The 17,015-nt window shown below is 40.1% G+C and overlaps 1 long non-coding RNA gene across 1 annotated transcript in view; it reads left to right on the top strand.

The window, feature by feature from the left end:
* The first annotated feature begins 1,053 nt into the window (after positions 1-1,053).
* The window catches only part of LOC143676553 (uncharacterized), a 122,390-nt gene continuing 106,428 nt past the window's right edge, over positions 1,054-17,015 (top strand). Inside the window, exon 1 of the long non-coding RNA XR_013172171.1 lies at positions 1,054-1,535. This is a non-coding gene — a long non-coding RNA (uncharacterized LOC143676553). The remainder of the gene's footprint in view (positions 1,536-17,015) is intronic.

The following is a 17,015-nucleotide window of genomic DNA, read 5'->3' as shown; positions in this document are numbered from 1 at the left end:
TACTAATGAAAAGGAAGATGCAGATTAGTATAACTAGTATGAACCCATTTGTATAAATTGTGTGTGCATGTATAAACATTTTTCTGGCTGTAAAGAAAAATTTTTTAATTGCTATTGCTTTTGTGGAGAAGATTTGAAGAGTAGATGAGAATGGGAGGTTTTCATTTTTCCTTTATTACCTTCTGCTATAATGTTTGCACTTTTTAAACATTTTCATGCATTATTTTAATTTTTTTGGAAATGTCAATAAGTGTTATCTAAGTGAATGGATTTATGGGACATTCTTTTCTTCTGCATTCTCAAAAAATTTCAAAGGATTTTTTTTGTTGTCTATTAAAGAATTAAATATGCTGTTAAGTAGTGCAGTATGCAAGAATATTCTAAGTATCTAAATTAGCTTAAATAATATTTTTGAGAATGTGAAGACCTTAGTATACTCGCTTTTTATTACTGAATTGTCACCTTAGCCTCAGGCACTCCTTCCCTTTCTGTTTTCTAGAATCTATTCTTGGAATGACTTTCCAAGAATCTTAAGCACTAAAGAAGGTTTGACTACGAGGGCCCTTCATTCTCCAAAGCAGATTCTTGCTGAGTGGGAATGAGATTATATACATGTATACATACACATTTATGTATTTGTATATTATACACATATATATGTTACTATATATTTGACATTGTTTCCCTGTGATTTTATGGATGTGTATGTGCAAATACATATACATACATTTTTCAACATGGCACAAGTGTGCTACAAAAGTAGTAGACTGGGCTTTGAAGTCAGATTGCTGAGATTATAATTTTGGCTCCACATTTACCAGCTAGTAATTGTCAGCAAGTTTTAGTTAACTCCTCTAAACCTCAGATTCCTCACCTCTAGAAAGGCAATTACTACTACTTCATGGGCACTTTGGAGGATTAAATGAGATGAATGTACTGGCTGTATCAGGGTGAATAGTATCCTCCCAGAAACCATGTCCATCTGGAACCACAGAATGCGACCTTATTTGGTAAGAGGATCTTTGTAGATGTAATTAGTTAAGTTGAGGTCATACTGGATTAGGGTGGGCCTAAATCCAGTGACTGATGCCCTTATAAGAAGAGGTTAAGACACACAGAGAGACACATAGAGAAGAAAGTTATATGGGGAGGAGGCAGAGATTAGGGTGATGTGTAGAGAAGCCAAGGAACCCTCCAGAAGCTAGGAGAGAGGCATGGAATGGTTTCTCCTTCAGAGCCTCCAGAAGGAGCTAACCTTGCCGACACCTTGATTTTGGACTTCTGGCTTCCTAAACTGTGAGAGAATAAATTTCTCTTGTTTTAAGCCACTTGATTTATGGTAATTTGTAACAGCAGCCTTAGGAAACTAATACAGGCATATCTCGTTTTATTGTGTTTCACTTTATTGTGCTTGTAGATACAGCGCTTTTTACAAATTGAAAGTTCATGGCAAACCCTCATCGAGCAAGTCTATTGGTGTCATTTTTCCAACAACATGTGCTCACTTCATGTCTCTGTGTCACAGTTTAATTAAGGTATGTGCATTGGTTTTTTAGACATAATGCTATTACACACTTAATAGACTACAGTATAAATATAACTTTTATGTGCACTGGGAAACCAAAACCTCATGTGACTCACTTTATTGTGATACCTGCTTTACTGAAGTGGTCTGGAACCAAACCCATGATATTGCCAGGGTGTGCCTGTACACTGGCATTATAGCAATCACTCAATATGTGATAGCAGTTATTTATTATTAAAAGGAACAGTCCAAACCAGTTTTTCCCAGTAAAGAATTTTGTTTTATTCCAACCCATTGTAACTCCTCTGCCAGGACTTCCCCTTAATGGATGAAAGTGGGTATCTTTAGACATGCAGACCTATAGAATATTGACTTCTTTCAGTTCAACTATCCTTCTAACTTTAGTACTCTCATTTATGCCAGTGAGGAACATGATGTCAATGGAATTTCATTGACCTGCTCAAGATCACAAAGCTGAGACTATGACATCCTTAAAACCAGGTTTTCTGACATCCATTAAGGGTAAAGTACTTTAAAGAATTTAGAATTCCATCCATGCACAGCCGTTAATGATTATTTGTTTCAGAGGGGGAGAATAGTACTTGGAGGAATTATCTGGTCTGTTGCACTGCTTCTACCTTCCTCTGATATGGCATCCTTCCTGGGACAAGGAGCAGGGGTAGCCTCCAGCATGAAATATGGAGCTGGCCTGTGCAGGCTGTGATTGAGACCTAGCTTCTACCTCACTTGCTCCTTACAAAGAAGTGAATGCCAGTCCGGCTCTTAAACTCAGAGGAATTTGTTTCTTTGAACCTGGAATCACCATGCCTTGTCATTCTCTTCAACTCTTACTGTCCAGACAACTGGGCAGTTTTAGTGTCCTCTGAGATGGGCTGTTCCTCTACCACCCAGAAGGGCACTTTGCATCCCCAGTAGAAGGGAGGTGTCATCTGAACCAATGTTATCATTATAATTAGAGTCTTTGGTATATGCTGTGTATCAGTTTAAGCTGAGTGACTTAAGAAAGAAAGATCCCTGCCTTCTTGGGACTGACATATTTTTGGTTCAGTTTCAAGGAACGTCTAATCATTAGAGCTGTCTGAAATGAAGTAGTAAGTTTCTTGTCCCTGGAAACATTCCAGCAGAGAGAGGCAAACCATTTGCCATACATATTATAGAGGAGTTAGGTGATTTCAAAGGTCTTCATTCTATGACAAAGTCCTATCTTTTCCATTACTACCAAATAGATGGATAAAGGAAAGGAACTCTACATAGATTGAGGCCTGTGCTGGCCCTGAAGGCAAATTTTAATGAGATTTCCCATACTAGCAATTGTTTCTGAGCAGAGAGACCAATGTAATAATCAGCACAAAGCCATGGATCTGGAGTTGGGACACCTGGCCAGGATCTACCAACAAGATGAGTGGATTCTATACAAGTTGCTCCTGCTCTGTGACTCCCTGGTCTCTCACCTATCACAAAAGAGTATGGGGCCAGAGCATTTCTGCTTTTGGTTGGTAACTTGTAATTGGTCAGAAGAAAATGTTCAAACATCTGTATGCTGGAGAACATACAAAAGTTCAATAGAGAAAAGAATAAAACTCACAGAACTTCCTGTGACTACGCATCTCCTTGTTCACTTATGTTCCTGGCTAAGAAAAGTACATGCAAGGGAACAAAGTAGGAAGAGGTGCCTACTTTGTTTAGTTCATGTTTAGTTCACCAACACTGTTTAGTTCATGGAGGCCTTGAACTTCTTCAATAAATGCTGCTCTGGTGTTTGCAGTTTGTGTTGCAGGCTTAAGTGAAGAGAGGGTCCATGTTTTAAATTTCCAAGAGCCTTGGCTTTTGCAGGTGAGGAAGATGCACCCATAGCACCCCACCCTACTGGACCTCCTGGGCCATGTCACAGTTGGCAGAACTGGTAATTGATAATGAGTCATGTAAATGACCATATACTCATTTAGGTTTATACAGCCCATTTAGCTCTTTTCCCCAAGACCTTTAAATCAATATTTGTGTTTCTTATGTACTAACATTCCCTTGGACTTTGGGAGTAGCATGTGTATGTACGCATGTATGTATGTATGTGTGTGTGAGAGAGAAAGAGGTGAGAGAGGGTGGTGAGAGAAAAATGAAGAAACATTAACACATCATTCCTCTATCCAGTAAAGAAGAAGAGCATTCAGCTATAGATTGCATGTGTGTCTAGTTTCTATAAAAATAACTAGTTTTAAGCTACTGTCCAAGGACTTTCCTGAGGACAATCTTAATATGTGAACAGCCAAGCTATAGTTTCCTGGGGTGAACCAGGAGCTTCACAGCCACGGGAAAACGGACTCCATATAATCTCAGTAATTACCCCACCGAGCATGCATGTTGTGTTGGGTACTGATACCGTATCAACAATAGCAGTCATCTCCACTCTAGGATGAGATGACCCACTTTGCAGTTGAGTTTATCCTGGAATCTCATCAGGAGAATGTGGAGGAGGGAGGACCCTGAGAACATGCCCACTGTGGTATGCTCTGGATCCCTCCAAGGCTGGGGTCACTGGACTTGGCTGCACTCAGGACAGAGAGAATATTTTATCAATGTCTGCAGTCCAGGAACATCAGCAGGAGTGACACCCAAACCTGTGCTCCCAGTGTTTCTTCTTCTTTTTTTTTTTTTTTACATGGGCAGGCACCGGGAATTGAACCTGGGTCCTCTGGCATGGCAGACAAGCATTCTTGCCTGCTGAGCCACTGTGGCCCGCCCCCCAGTGTTTCTTATGTACTAAGATTCCCTTGGATTTCTGTAGTAGCATGTGTATTTTTGACTTACTTTTGCATTTATTTGCCAAGTTTAATCCATGATCTAGTTTACCCTGTGACTGGCCAAATATTCTAAATTGACTGGAAATAAATATCCTAAGCCTCTATTCCCTAAAACACTTCCTCCAACTTCTTCTAGTGAAGCATTATTAAGCACACATGAGGGAAGCAGAAGCAGGTCTTTTTGAATGGGCAAGAATGCATGCAGAGAAGGCTAACAGGCTGATTCCAGCTTTCAGTAATTCAGTGGTTGAGCCTGAAGACTAACTCCTGGCTCCTGGCTCCCAGTTGAGAGCCCCTTTCAGAGGACTTCGCTCCTGCCTGACCAGACCCAACTCTTGACAGCTGTTGGCTGAGCATTACAGAGACAGTCTGGGGCATCAAGTCAATACCTAATGTCAACTTCCCAGATCTGCCAGCTGTGAAAATACTAGACCTTTCCCAGTTTTGAAGGTTGGAGAGAGAGTTCTCATCCCAATGTAATGACAGCTTGACACAGCATGCTGCTGCACTATATCACTGTGTTAGTTTTGCCTACGATCTACAAATAAGCAAACAGCAAATAAGCAGATATGAGTTGGTCAAATTGAAGGGAAAGAAAGCGGTCAAGAAAACCTAGTATCCTTCATCCTCTGAAGATCCCACTGAGTGTGCTAGAAAAATGGACAACATGACCTACTAGTTTCAAAGAGTTAATAATGACTATACCAGGTGACATTTATTGGGCATATGTTCTATGCCAGGTATTGTGCTAAGTACTTGCACATTTCCTCATTGAATCCTTAAAAATGTTCTGAGGTAGGAATAATTTCTAAGAGGGGTGAGGATCAAATGCACTAATGTGTGTAAAAGTGCTTAGAAATTATGAAGTGTTATAGATGCAAGGATTCAATGATGCTATTATTTTATTAAATGACCCCTGAAATTCTTTTTAGCCTGACTTACACTGTGCAAAGATAGATCCCTAAAAGATATGTACTAGAGCCCTAGCATATGTCACAAAAATCACCCAGGAAGGTGACATCAACTTTGTTCGAAAGTGATAGAAATGTCATGCAACTTGTGTAGAGAGCCACAGTTTCATAGAGCCTTCCTTCAATAACCATGTGGACATTCAGGTCAAATAGGTTGATGACAGACCAAGATATACACGTCGATCAATAGCCCTGTGGGAAAGAAGCCGGGTTTTTCATTGCATTTTGCATCTTAGTGTATCTGATCGGGAATATAGAATTTCCAAAGTTTGAACTTTGCCAGCCAACCTCAGTTTTCACATCAGTAGAATGGAGACAATATTTCACATGTTTGTGCTAATGCATCAAATTAGCTGATGTATTTGAAAGCATCTATCGAAGTGCTGACATAAAAGAAGTAATAAAAATAATAATTGTAGCGCTATTTCCGCCTGATAGGAAATGAGGACTCAGAACTGGTGGGATTTTCACAGGGTGACACATTCTATGAAATGGGTGGTGTTTGAAAGGAAGTGAGTCTAGAGGCATCTGAATTAGTAGAGTGTTAATGCCTTTAGAGCAAGAACCTTGTCTCTTCTTACTCATACAATGCCACCTATCTCATGATTTAATCACTCCTTGTTAAAGATTATTTTTTCTGGATTGCGGAAGCATATGAAGGAGTTTGTGTGGGGCACTGTGGAGTGTTTTCAATCTCATTAAGATATATTAAATTAGAGGGGCTTGAACTAAAGCTGAAGGGCATTAGATCAGCCATAAGAGTTTACTTCCTAAGTAAACCAGCTTGAGGGATGTATATCTGCTTCTTTAAAATAAAATCAGACAGACCTGCATATTTTGAGCAAATTCCTGAGTCTCAGCCTCATGGGTTAGATATGATAATTTATGTAAAGCACATGACCAGTGCTTAATAGATATCCTATATTATTATTTCCAAAGCACTTTATTATTATTATAATTAGAGAAGCTGTCAGCTTACAGAACAATCATGCATAGAATACAGGATTCCCATATGCCAAATTATTAGCAAATTGTACTGGTACAGTATATTTGTTATAATGGATGAGAGCACATTTTTATATTGTACTATCACATTACTTTTCTATATATTGTCCTAAATTATTTCATTTGATAGTGAGGTAAGCAGGATAGGAATTAGAAAGATTCATAGATTAATGAGTTTCCTGGTTTTCATGCATTCAGCTCTGTGTCCTAGTTCTGGTTTTGACACCTACCCAATCAGCTGTTAGTATACCCCCTGAGACTAAATTAACTTCAGCTGTGTCATGTAAAGATGACTATACAATCATATGTGTTCCAGAAGTGGGAAGTTAACTCTGTCCGTATTTGGAAGTAGGGAGTGTGAGGGTGGAAGAGCAAAAGTTGCTTCATGTGACCCCCCATTCAGTCATAGGTTCCTCCTTAATATTGGTTGATGAGATCAGGGCAGCAGAACTCTAGCACTAGATCCTCTGCTGGAGGCAGAGCCCAAAATGAAAGAATTCTTGGCTCTTTACCACAGGTCACATGCCCTGTACAAGGTCTTAGATGGGCTGACAGCAGTGAGATGAAGGGAATTGGTGGAGAAGTAGAGCTTGGATAGACTGGGTACTGGCTGGTACCCGAGTTCCTCTTTTTGGCTACAGCATATCACACCTAAGATCCCAGATGGGATCCTCACAAGAGGGTTGTGTTCCGAGAACCCTTGCAAGTTTCCTCATACATGAGTTTCACCCATTTGAACTTGATGGGGGAAAGGTAGATAGGAGTCTTGTCCACAAAGCCATTTCACTTTGAGGTCTTCTGGGTCCTGCCCAAAAGTCTATCTTGGCAATTTTCAGATTGGAGAGAATGGGAAGGTCATAATACTGAAGAGAGGCAACATCAGGGAAAGCTCCTGGGACAACTTGGTCTGTGAATTTATCAAGTCTATCCATTACCCACCTTCTCAGAAAATGCTGCTTGTCTTCTCATCCATGTGTTCAGTGTGGTAAACTCAGAAGGTTTGGCTCCAGGGAATCAAGTGTATGTAGCCTTTCAAGATGAGAGATCACAATGAGCTAGGGTAGGAAAGTCCAGGCACTCCTTTCTGAAAGCCCAGCATCTTCCCTCCTGGAAGAAGTGGCAGCAGAAAGATGATGCTGGCTTTCCCTCACTGCCCACTCATTCTTCATACTCACACCCTATATGCTTGTCATTTTCAAGTACATAATTGCCCCTCCCCCCACTTTGTGTACTCCACATGCTTATACTGCTGCAATGTGTGTCATTTGATTATTTAAGATAGAACGTTGTGCCTTAAATAACAGCCTTCTAGCAACAAAGTTCCTGCCTTTCTGAGTTGCTCCATGGATAAACAGTCTACTATGCCTATTTGGAGGTGATTAGCATTCAAAAAATATATATTTTGGGGGGAGGAGAAGGAGTGAGAAAGTCTAATGTCAGGGTATCTGAAAAGCTTTTATTCTTAAAAAAAGTCCCTAGATTCTTTCCTAGAATTCGTAACCTTTAAAAATTCTTGTCTTAAGCTTAAGGTTTTGTTCCCTGGCAACCTATTAGAAAAGCTCAGTAGGAGAGGACACACATAAACATTTATCTATCAGTCACACTTTAATAGGGATGAGTATCAGTGTTTACAGAAAATTAAGTTTGCCAGGGAAGGAAGAGGGATTCACTTGATTGGGTTGGCAGAGGGAGATGGAGGGAGGAATGAGTGACTTGGGAGATGAGGCAGGAATATAGAAAACACCTAGGCGATGATGAAGTAAAGCTTTGTTCTTTTATTATTTTGAGGGAATCTGTCCTGATGGTGAGGATTTGGAAACACTGAGATGCCCTTTATTTTAACCAAGCCATTGTTAAAGGGTAAAATCACCGTTCTTGGACACATGTAAAATGAACGCATATGAAAGATTTTTATATCACTCATTAATTAATGAAGAGACCAACAAGTTGTTATAACTTGTTTGAAAGAGAATCCAAAAAATTTACACATATATGGGCCATTAGAAATACCAAAATAAATAATAAATGGTGACATTTCCTGAACTCATCCCCACACTTGAGTGAAGCCCCTGTCAAGGGCCTTCAGTCCCCTGTTTAATGATTGTGGTACCCAGTATTATGTTCACCATTACAACTTTTGGGTTTTGTAAACGACAATAAAAAATTGATACTACTGTAGTTAATTGGTAAGTTGTGACAAAGAGGCTTTCCCTGCAATGGCCACCATGTTGATTTCAGGAAGGAGAAGGTCCTGTCTTGGGAATGATGACAGAGGTGCAGAGATCAGTAATGGGAAAGGCGGCCGGGTTCTAAGGCTTTCTTCCTCTGCACTGATTTCCTTGTGTCTTAAGGACATCCACAGTTCATTTTCCTGAGGCCCCCACCTCCCCTCCTTTCCCTGCCCCCATGCAGGAATAATACCTGCTTTGACTTATTTTTCCAAAAGCTTTTGCAAAGTAACCAGAAAAAAAAAAAAAAAGATTGTTAAGGGAATTTAAATGATTGCCAGGCCAGCACCCCAGCACACAGAAGTTGCTTAATTAAGGCCAAGGCATCAACAAGCCACTTAAGGAGAAGGGGATCTTCCATAGCCCTACCCAACCTGATTGGGAAGCCTCCTCAACTCACAAACACCCTTGTCATTTCTCCTGGCAGGCCTCCCTGTCTGCTTGTTTGCAGTGACATGACAGCTGGCGCCTGGAATCAGGGCGGGAAGGGAAGGCTTTGGAATCCATGCAACTCATTGCCCTCCCCCACCTCCACAGGGCTTTGTCCTCCAGCTCAGTCTCTGGGGCCCTGGGATCAGATTGCTTGCTTCCAGGTGCCAGAAAGACACTTCTCTGTTTGCTCTCCCACCCAGACTGCCCTCGATTTGTCCTTCCCCTGGGTGGGGGTGGCAAGTGACAGAGGCTATTTTGAAACAAATCCTTTCTCCTTCCTCTCCTCCCTTTCTTCCCTCTACCCCCTCAAACCACAAGAACATTTTGGCTTCTTTCCAACACCCGGGGTTTGTGCTGGAGATTTAAGTCTGCTCTTGTTCATTGTAAATAACCCAGAAGTTAGGCTAGGGGTGTAGTTTTTACAGGTCAGCTGTTCTTAAGGAACAAGGGGGAATGCATGGAACTGATCACATTGGTGGTAAATCTCTTTGGAGCCTTAGCCCATGCAGCCAGTGTCCTCCCAATATTTCCATCCTAATCTGTGTGACCTTGTCAATGGAATATTTTCCACTCCCCTCAGGCCTAAGGTACTACCCTTTCTGGGTATCTTTGTTGCACAAAGCAGCAAGTTTTTGTCCTGTTCTTTACTTCTCTGGTCTATGACTCTTCCCAAAGGATACTTTTTTTTCCTTCAAGATGGCAGAACTCCTATATTAATGAGGAACTTTTATGTTGTGAGTTGATAAAACCAAACCCAAATTGATTTAAACAAAGATGGGAAAGTAATGTTTCCCACAACTGAGAAATCTGGGGTTGCAAAGGGGTCACCAAGACCCAGGCTTCCTGCTGCTTGGATTGCTAGGTATAGCAAATAAAAATTCAGAGTATCCAAATAAATTTGCATTTCAGATAAACAGTGAATAGTTTTTTAGTACAAATAGATCCCATATTGCTTCCTCTATTTTATATGGCAGCCCTACCTGCCAACGTCTGTTGACTTACCCCTTCTTCTCACGTTAGGATGATTCTCAGGAAGTCTCTGGCTGTGAGGAGGCAGAATGATTGTTGGAAGCTCCAGACTCACAGTACATAGTCTAGAAACCATGGATGAAAGAGTTGTAGCAAAAGTCCTAGGCTTGTGTCTCATTGATACAGGTTGGGTCTTGTGCTCATCTCTGAACCAAACACTCTATCCAAGGGGATGAAACCCTCTGGCATGGTCTGGGACATGTACTTATCACAGTAGCTGGGATGTATGTTTAGGCCCATCTGAATCACTTGGATTAATAGTGCAGGGGGATGGCAGCCAAAGGAACACCAAGTGATGTTACCAGGAGAAGAAAGAAGGATGCTAGTCAGACATGAACCCTGTGGCCAAATGCAGGCATCCTGAATGGCAGGGTTCCTTGGAACTCCTTACAGTCAAGGAGTCAAGTAGAAGTGGATTATGGTTTTGCTCTTGGAGGATCAGTTTGGAGAAGGGATGGCTATCTGGGATGCCTCTAAATCTAAAACAACAACAGTGCAGAAAAATATTGGATACCTTCTCTGTGTGGCCTGTGGTACCTAGTACAACTCCTTACATAAAGATGGAGAAGACATTGCTAATGTTCATGAACCTACATTTTAGTGAGAGAGACATACAGTGTACCTTGTTATAGAGTCTCATGATACTTTTTTTTGCTTTTACTTACCAAAAATTATGGATATGTAAATAAAGGATAAATTAATTCCAAGTAGGTCTTGCTGAAGAGATACATTTGAGCTAGATCTTAAAGAATAGGTAGTATTAAGGAAGGCAGACAAGGAGGAGTGAAAAAAGAAATTCGAATAAGCAAACTCAGAGTCTATCTTTGTTGTCTTTGGGTCCTTGCTAGCTGTACTAGATGATAATTGCCTTTCAGGGAGATGCATCCTGTTATAAGCCTTTAACTTAACTTCACCTGGGACCAGATGAACATTAAGGAATCCTCCCCCCAAAACTAAGTATTTCTTAATCTGAGCAAGCTAATAATCTGTCACATCTTCAAGTTCTCATTCACAGTTAATTTAAAGTGCAGATCAATTGATGCAGGAGTAAGAGAAAGGAAAGGGGACCCCAGAAGGGCATATGCAGTTCCTTTTCTGTTATCTTTGGTAATTCCACTCTGGCCCCAAACCAGCATATCTACTCAACAAACAAAAGACCTGCAGCTAACTGGACAAATCTTCCTTATAAGGTTAGAAGCCTAGCAACTACCTCGGCTTACTGAAACCTACCCCTTGGAGGAGCGGCCTCACCATTTTGCCCCTAGGTGACTTAATATTCCATTTGGGCACTTAACAATACTCTCCCTGAAGTGAGTTCTGATAAATTCTATTTTCTCCATCTCACACTACCAGGATATTTTAGTTCCCTGGTTATATAGCATGATAGCCTGCACCTTCCCCCAACTCTGACACAACTCCCAAAAATTAAAGATTAGAGAACATTTTGCCCCTCCAGCCCAAGGCTCCCTGATGGTGTCAGACAGGAGAGATATGTGTGTGAGGTTTTCTCCTGGAGTGCTGTCAGAGGCTGCAGTAGAGTTTGGGAGCATGGGTGGTGGTACTAGCTCAGTGAGTAGCTTGGTGACTCTAGAAAGTCCGAGGAGCAATTGAGAGGCCATTGTTCATCTTATAGTCCTCCTCTGAGAATGGTCATCTTCAAGGGAGGACAATCATTTGGTGATATGGATAGGCAGACAGAACTTGAACCCATAGTTCACCCTACTCCCTAGCTGGACTGAGTGCCCTCCCAAAGTGCTCTTTCACCACCTGCCTCCTATTGAAATAAAAGTGCTCTTTCACCACTTGCCTCCTATTGAAATTGGCCAGATCAGAACTATTTCTGGCCAATTTCATTCACCCTGAGTGAAATTTTGTTTGAGAAAGTATTATTTGTTTCAGGTTTACTTCTTTGGGGTCATTTTTTTAAAAAGACAAATCACCTGGTGAAACAGCAAAGATACTCTAATATAATGAGCTGGAATATGCAGCTTTAGGAAAATGAAATGGCAATGGAGAAAAAAACTATCTAGAAAAATGGAAGCTTGATGCATTATAGGGGCAAGTTATACCTTTGAATCAATATTTGGAAATAGGATTAACCTAGACAAGAAAAAAACAACTTAATAAAATAATAGATCTAAATGGCAGTTGTATCATGTTCCTGACCCCAGAAGAAATTGTACCTACCCCTTTGCAGGAAATTGGGTACTATTTCCTACCAGAGAGGAAATTGACAAAAGTTCATTTCATTTTAGGGTTCATTCATCACTAATTAGTCTTTGTGGACAAACTTAATGTTTCTCCAAGCCCTGTTCTTCCAGGGTGTGTGTTTGTTTGTGTCCATTCCCTGCCAAGTCCTGCCAACATAATCACTTCTTTTATCCTGAGACCTCCTCCCCCAGAATGTGGCTCTCAGACACTGGCAGCCAAAAACAATAGCTACAGTTTGCCTCATATTTGTTCTCAATCTCCTCACCTCTCTTGAAATGCACTGTTTTCTGGATCCTCTAATAAAAATCATCCTTTTACCCTAAATTATTTTTTTTCCTATTTCTGACCAACTCTGGTTGTTCCCTTCAGAAAGTTTGAGTTGAAAGTGTCTTAGATTTGCTGAGTGTCAAACTTTGGATCTCCTGATATTCTTTCATCCTCAGTATTTCAAATTATTTCATGAAAACAAAACACAAACATATTGTTTCTGTGCTAACCACAAACAATTGGCACATCTTTCCTGAGACCATGAAGCTGAGTTTCAGACAAACGTCAAATTACAAGATGTTCTTGTTCCCTGCGATTCCGTGCTTTCATATTGTAACATCCTGATCGTTCTCTTCCTGTGCTTCTCACTGACCTAAGCACTGTTCAGAAGAAATTTATGCAAGATTCTGGTAAGCAGGGATCTTGTATGTAACTGTAAAAGGCCAGCTTTCTCTTGGTTTAGATGGGGAGGACTCTACCATTCCTCACAGACCCACCCCCTCCTTGATCATCCTTATATGCCTCATAATAGCCTACTTGGGAATCCATTGAATTTGCCTCAAGAGCATGGCCAATTATCTTAAACATGCTGGTCACACATATCTGGGAGGATCCATGAAGACTCTCCAGATATTTATTTAATGAAAGCAGCAAACCCAAACAGAGAGCTGTGTGGTTACAAAAAGAATTTTAAACAAAGTCCTTGAGCAGTATTTGACCCCGTCTTCTATAAACAGGGCCTCCATGCCATCATGCTGACTTTACCTCAGGGGCCAGAATTATCTGTCTTGAGACACTGAAATTATAGGGTACTGTACTTCCTCAAAGCAGAGAAAAGAGCTAAAGACCTCTGGGAAAGGAGGGTCACAAGTAGCACCTTTAGCGGGTCTGTCTTAGAAGGAAGCAGAGTCTTGTCATTCTCCTACTCACAAGCCCAAAGGTAGGTTTCTGGGCTAAGAAGTAGACAAGGAAGACTTTACATTGTGACAGGGACCATGTCAGGCATTTTGTGCAAGCCAATCCTTTAACCCTTATACCTCTACCTCCATGGAGGTGGGTATTATTATATCTCAGTTTATAGATGAGGAAAATGATGGGTAGAGAGAGAAAGTAACATGTCCAAGGTGAAATGGCAAGGTCGACCCTCTAGAACAGTGCTAGCCAGTGGTAATATTACACGAACCAGAAATCAAGCTACATACGTAGTTTTAAGCTTCTAGTAGTCACCTTAAAAAAGTAATTGGGTGAAATTAATTTTAATAATATATTTTATTGAACTTAATACGTTCAAAAGTTTATCACTTCCACATGTAATCAATTTAATCATTATTAATGAGATAGTTGGGGTTTTTTTTGTACAAAGACTTCAGGATCGGTGTGTATTTTACTTGGCCCATCTCAATCTGGACTAGCCACATTGTGGCTCATGACCTCCAAGTTAGACTGTGAACTCTAAATATTTTATTTTTATCCTTGGAGCCAGCGGTTCCACCCAATGTCTTTTTGCCCCAGTCCTTCACTGAATTGTGTTTTAACATTATGCCCTTAACTTTCAGCAAAGAGCACAGCCATATAACGTGTCACAGCCTCTGCTGTGCAAAAATTGCAGTTTCCTGTATTCAGCCTATTTAAAGGAAATATTTGATTGTTGTCCCTCCAAAATAGTATGCCTCCTTCTTTTTCATAATGAATATTTTATAACTGATTAAAAAAGTGTTTTGTTTTGTCTTGGCAACCAGGAGGCTCAGGATCAAAATTCAATTCAATCATAACTATGTACATATTCGTGATTTAATTGCTAATAATGGCATAGTTTGAGAATTGTTCTGAACTTCATGAATATGCCTAATCTGCCTACAGTAAAGTTCTCTTTCTGTTAATGGACTGTCTAATTCCCTTCCTTGGCAAAGGCACTATAAGAACTTACTATGTGAAAAGCTCTGGAAAATCTGCTGTAAGTTATGAAATATATCATGGAGAATTTTTTTTATTTTTACTTATTTTAAGGCTTTCAATAGGTCTTCTTTCTTGAAATCTCTTATACTATGCTTCCAATTAAGTAAACCACAGGGTATTGTCTACTCTTTACTTTGTATGATATAAAGAAATAAAGAAAAGAGAGAATAATATATTCCTAAGAATTGCAGAAAGAGGAGTTTCCCTCTGATTCGTAGATATAGATCTTTCAATTCCTTCCCTCAAACTTCTATTTTATTTACAAAGAGGTCTGGTGGTATTCAATTTACTTCAAGAAGCCCACCAGAGAGTTCCTCACAGTTAGTGCCATTTTACTGTTGCTCTTTGAAAGGCATTTCCAAACAATTGCAGAAGATGAGATGGGTCTGAAAGGGACCTTTCAAGTTTTGGAGATTAGTAAATGCAACTCATTTATTTTACAGATTAGGAAATCAACAACCACACCCACCTACTGGGATAGTAACATTTATAGCAATGTCATCTATTTGAATGGCAAAGAACAGGTGCATTAATGGACCCTCAAATGGAATGGAAGGCCATTTATCCATTTCAGAGACATGGAAGGTCAAGGGATGCAACCATTTATCCAGACTCCAAAGATCATTCACTTGAGCTTATTTTCTTTTTAATTCCTTATACATGTCACCCTGCCAACTCAAGCCAAAATCCTCAAGTCTTAAAGAACATTTATTTCTGCCTGAAATGTATTACATTGTTGGTTTATCCTATCCTTGATGATATGGAATTGAAGTGCTACCATATTTAAATACTTACATATATTCAGTTCCTCAGGCATATGCTAAGCACTCACCAGGCAATGCTGTGGACACACAAATAAGGCATATTTGTATTCTTTGCTGTGAAGGATCTCACAAAATTAAAATGTACAAAATGGAATCCTTTTGGTTCCCCCATTTTAGTTTTCTCCATTTTAGTGAAATCTACCATTCTGTTACCAGAAATATAGCTAAAAACCAGGGAATCATCCTTGATTCCATCACCATTCCAATCTCTCATCTAATCATCATCAATTCCTATGTTTCTGTTTTCAAAATGTAGCTCCACTCTTTCCATTTCTCTCCATCTTCAGCGCCATCATGATGGATTGATCATCATGCCATCACCTCTCATCTGAGAATGATGTGGTTCTCTATTCCCTCTCTATAATCAATTCTTCATAAAGCTGCCAAGATGAACCTTCAAAAACCAAATCATATTATGTTTCCTCCTTGTTTAAAGTCCTTCAATGCAATTTGAATTAAGTGCAATCTCTAAGATGCACTATGAGGTTTAAACCCTTGGTTATTTCTATAGCCTCATAACAATCTGTTCTACTCTTTGCTAGCAAAGCTTTAGCCACACTGAACACCTTTCATCTCCATACATTGTCTATAATTAATATTATGATGTTTCTGTATATACAGTGAGATGTACATATTGACTCTGCATGCAGGTTAGCTTCTGTCCACACCCCAGGGCAATTAGGTAATATTTAATTGATCCCAGTAAAGAACCCACTCTCGAGAAATGGCCTCAGCAAGTGCCTTAAATATAATATTGGAATGCATATTAATTAATTTAAGTGATGTTACAAATAATTTCTCATTGATGAAATGAGTAGTGTTAAAGACAGATGATTCGCAGGAAAGCTGTACCTCCTCTTTGCATAAATAAAGTGTAAGAACCTGTCACACACAGCAACCCAGCACTTCTGAGTGGCCATCTTGTCTACAACTCCCTTTGGCATTGTGTTCTTTCATTGAGAGAAGGACCATAACAGCAAATTTTGTTGCCAGAATATTGTTGCCTCCACTTCAGGTTTAACTTTTCAGGCAAGGAAATCTTTAAAGTCCCTAAAGGACATAACAAAGTTGTATGACCATCTTTCTGCATCCTCACTAATTAAAGTTTGGACCTCCAGCAGATTGGGTCTGAGGCTTGCACCCTTGCAGTTTGCTACTGACATGGTTGTGGAAGAAGAACCATAGCTACCTCTTACTTTGATTATCTAAAGAACAGACCAGTTCTTTAGATAATCAAAGAAGAAAATGGAAGAAGAACCATAGCTACCTCTTACTTTGATTATCTAAAGAACAGACCAGTTCAGTCCAATGACCAGATTGGTTTAAGTTGAGGTCCTGATATCCTCAAAGAGACAGAACTTTTCATGCCTCAGGAACTTCTCAGGTGTAATTCTCTCTGCCTGGGATGATCTTCCCCTATCTTTTCCTTGACAGTATACTTCTAATCTAGTTTCTCAAAGTGGCCTTTCTTCACCACATTTTCTAAGTAGATTTCTCTGTGCATCAATCATCTATTCACTCTCTGATCCATTCCTGTTTCTCTCTTGTTCTCTGAATCAAAGGGAAGTGGCCCTGACCAGGTATGGTTAATGGGAGGCACTGGTAGAACACTGAAGGAGGAGAGTGGGAAAAGCCAGTGTATTTTTCTCTCTTGCAACTACCTCAGGTGGTATCTCCAGTAGATAGGCCTTTTCTTGCAGTGCTTTCACTGAGCAGCACCCCCTCTGTAATTCCAGCTACCAGAGAGT

The sequence above is a fragment of the Tamandua tetradactyla genome, chromosome 3 (genome assembly GCF_023851605.1).
Source record: "Tamandua tetradactyla isolate mTamTet1 chromosome 3, mTamTet1.pri, whole genome shotgun sequence".
Classification (NCBI taxonomy): Eukaryota; Metazoa; Chordata; class Mammalia; order Pilosa; family Myrmecophagidae; genus Tamandua; species Tamandua tetradactyla.
The sequence above is the reverse complement of the archived record's forward strand: the minus strand, read 5'-3'. Positions and strand labels throughout refer to the sequence as shown.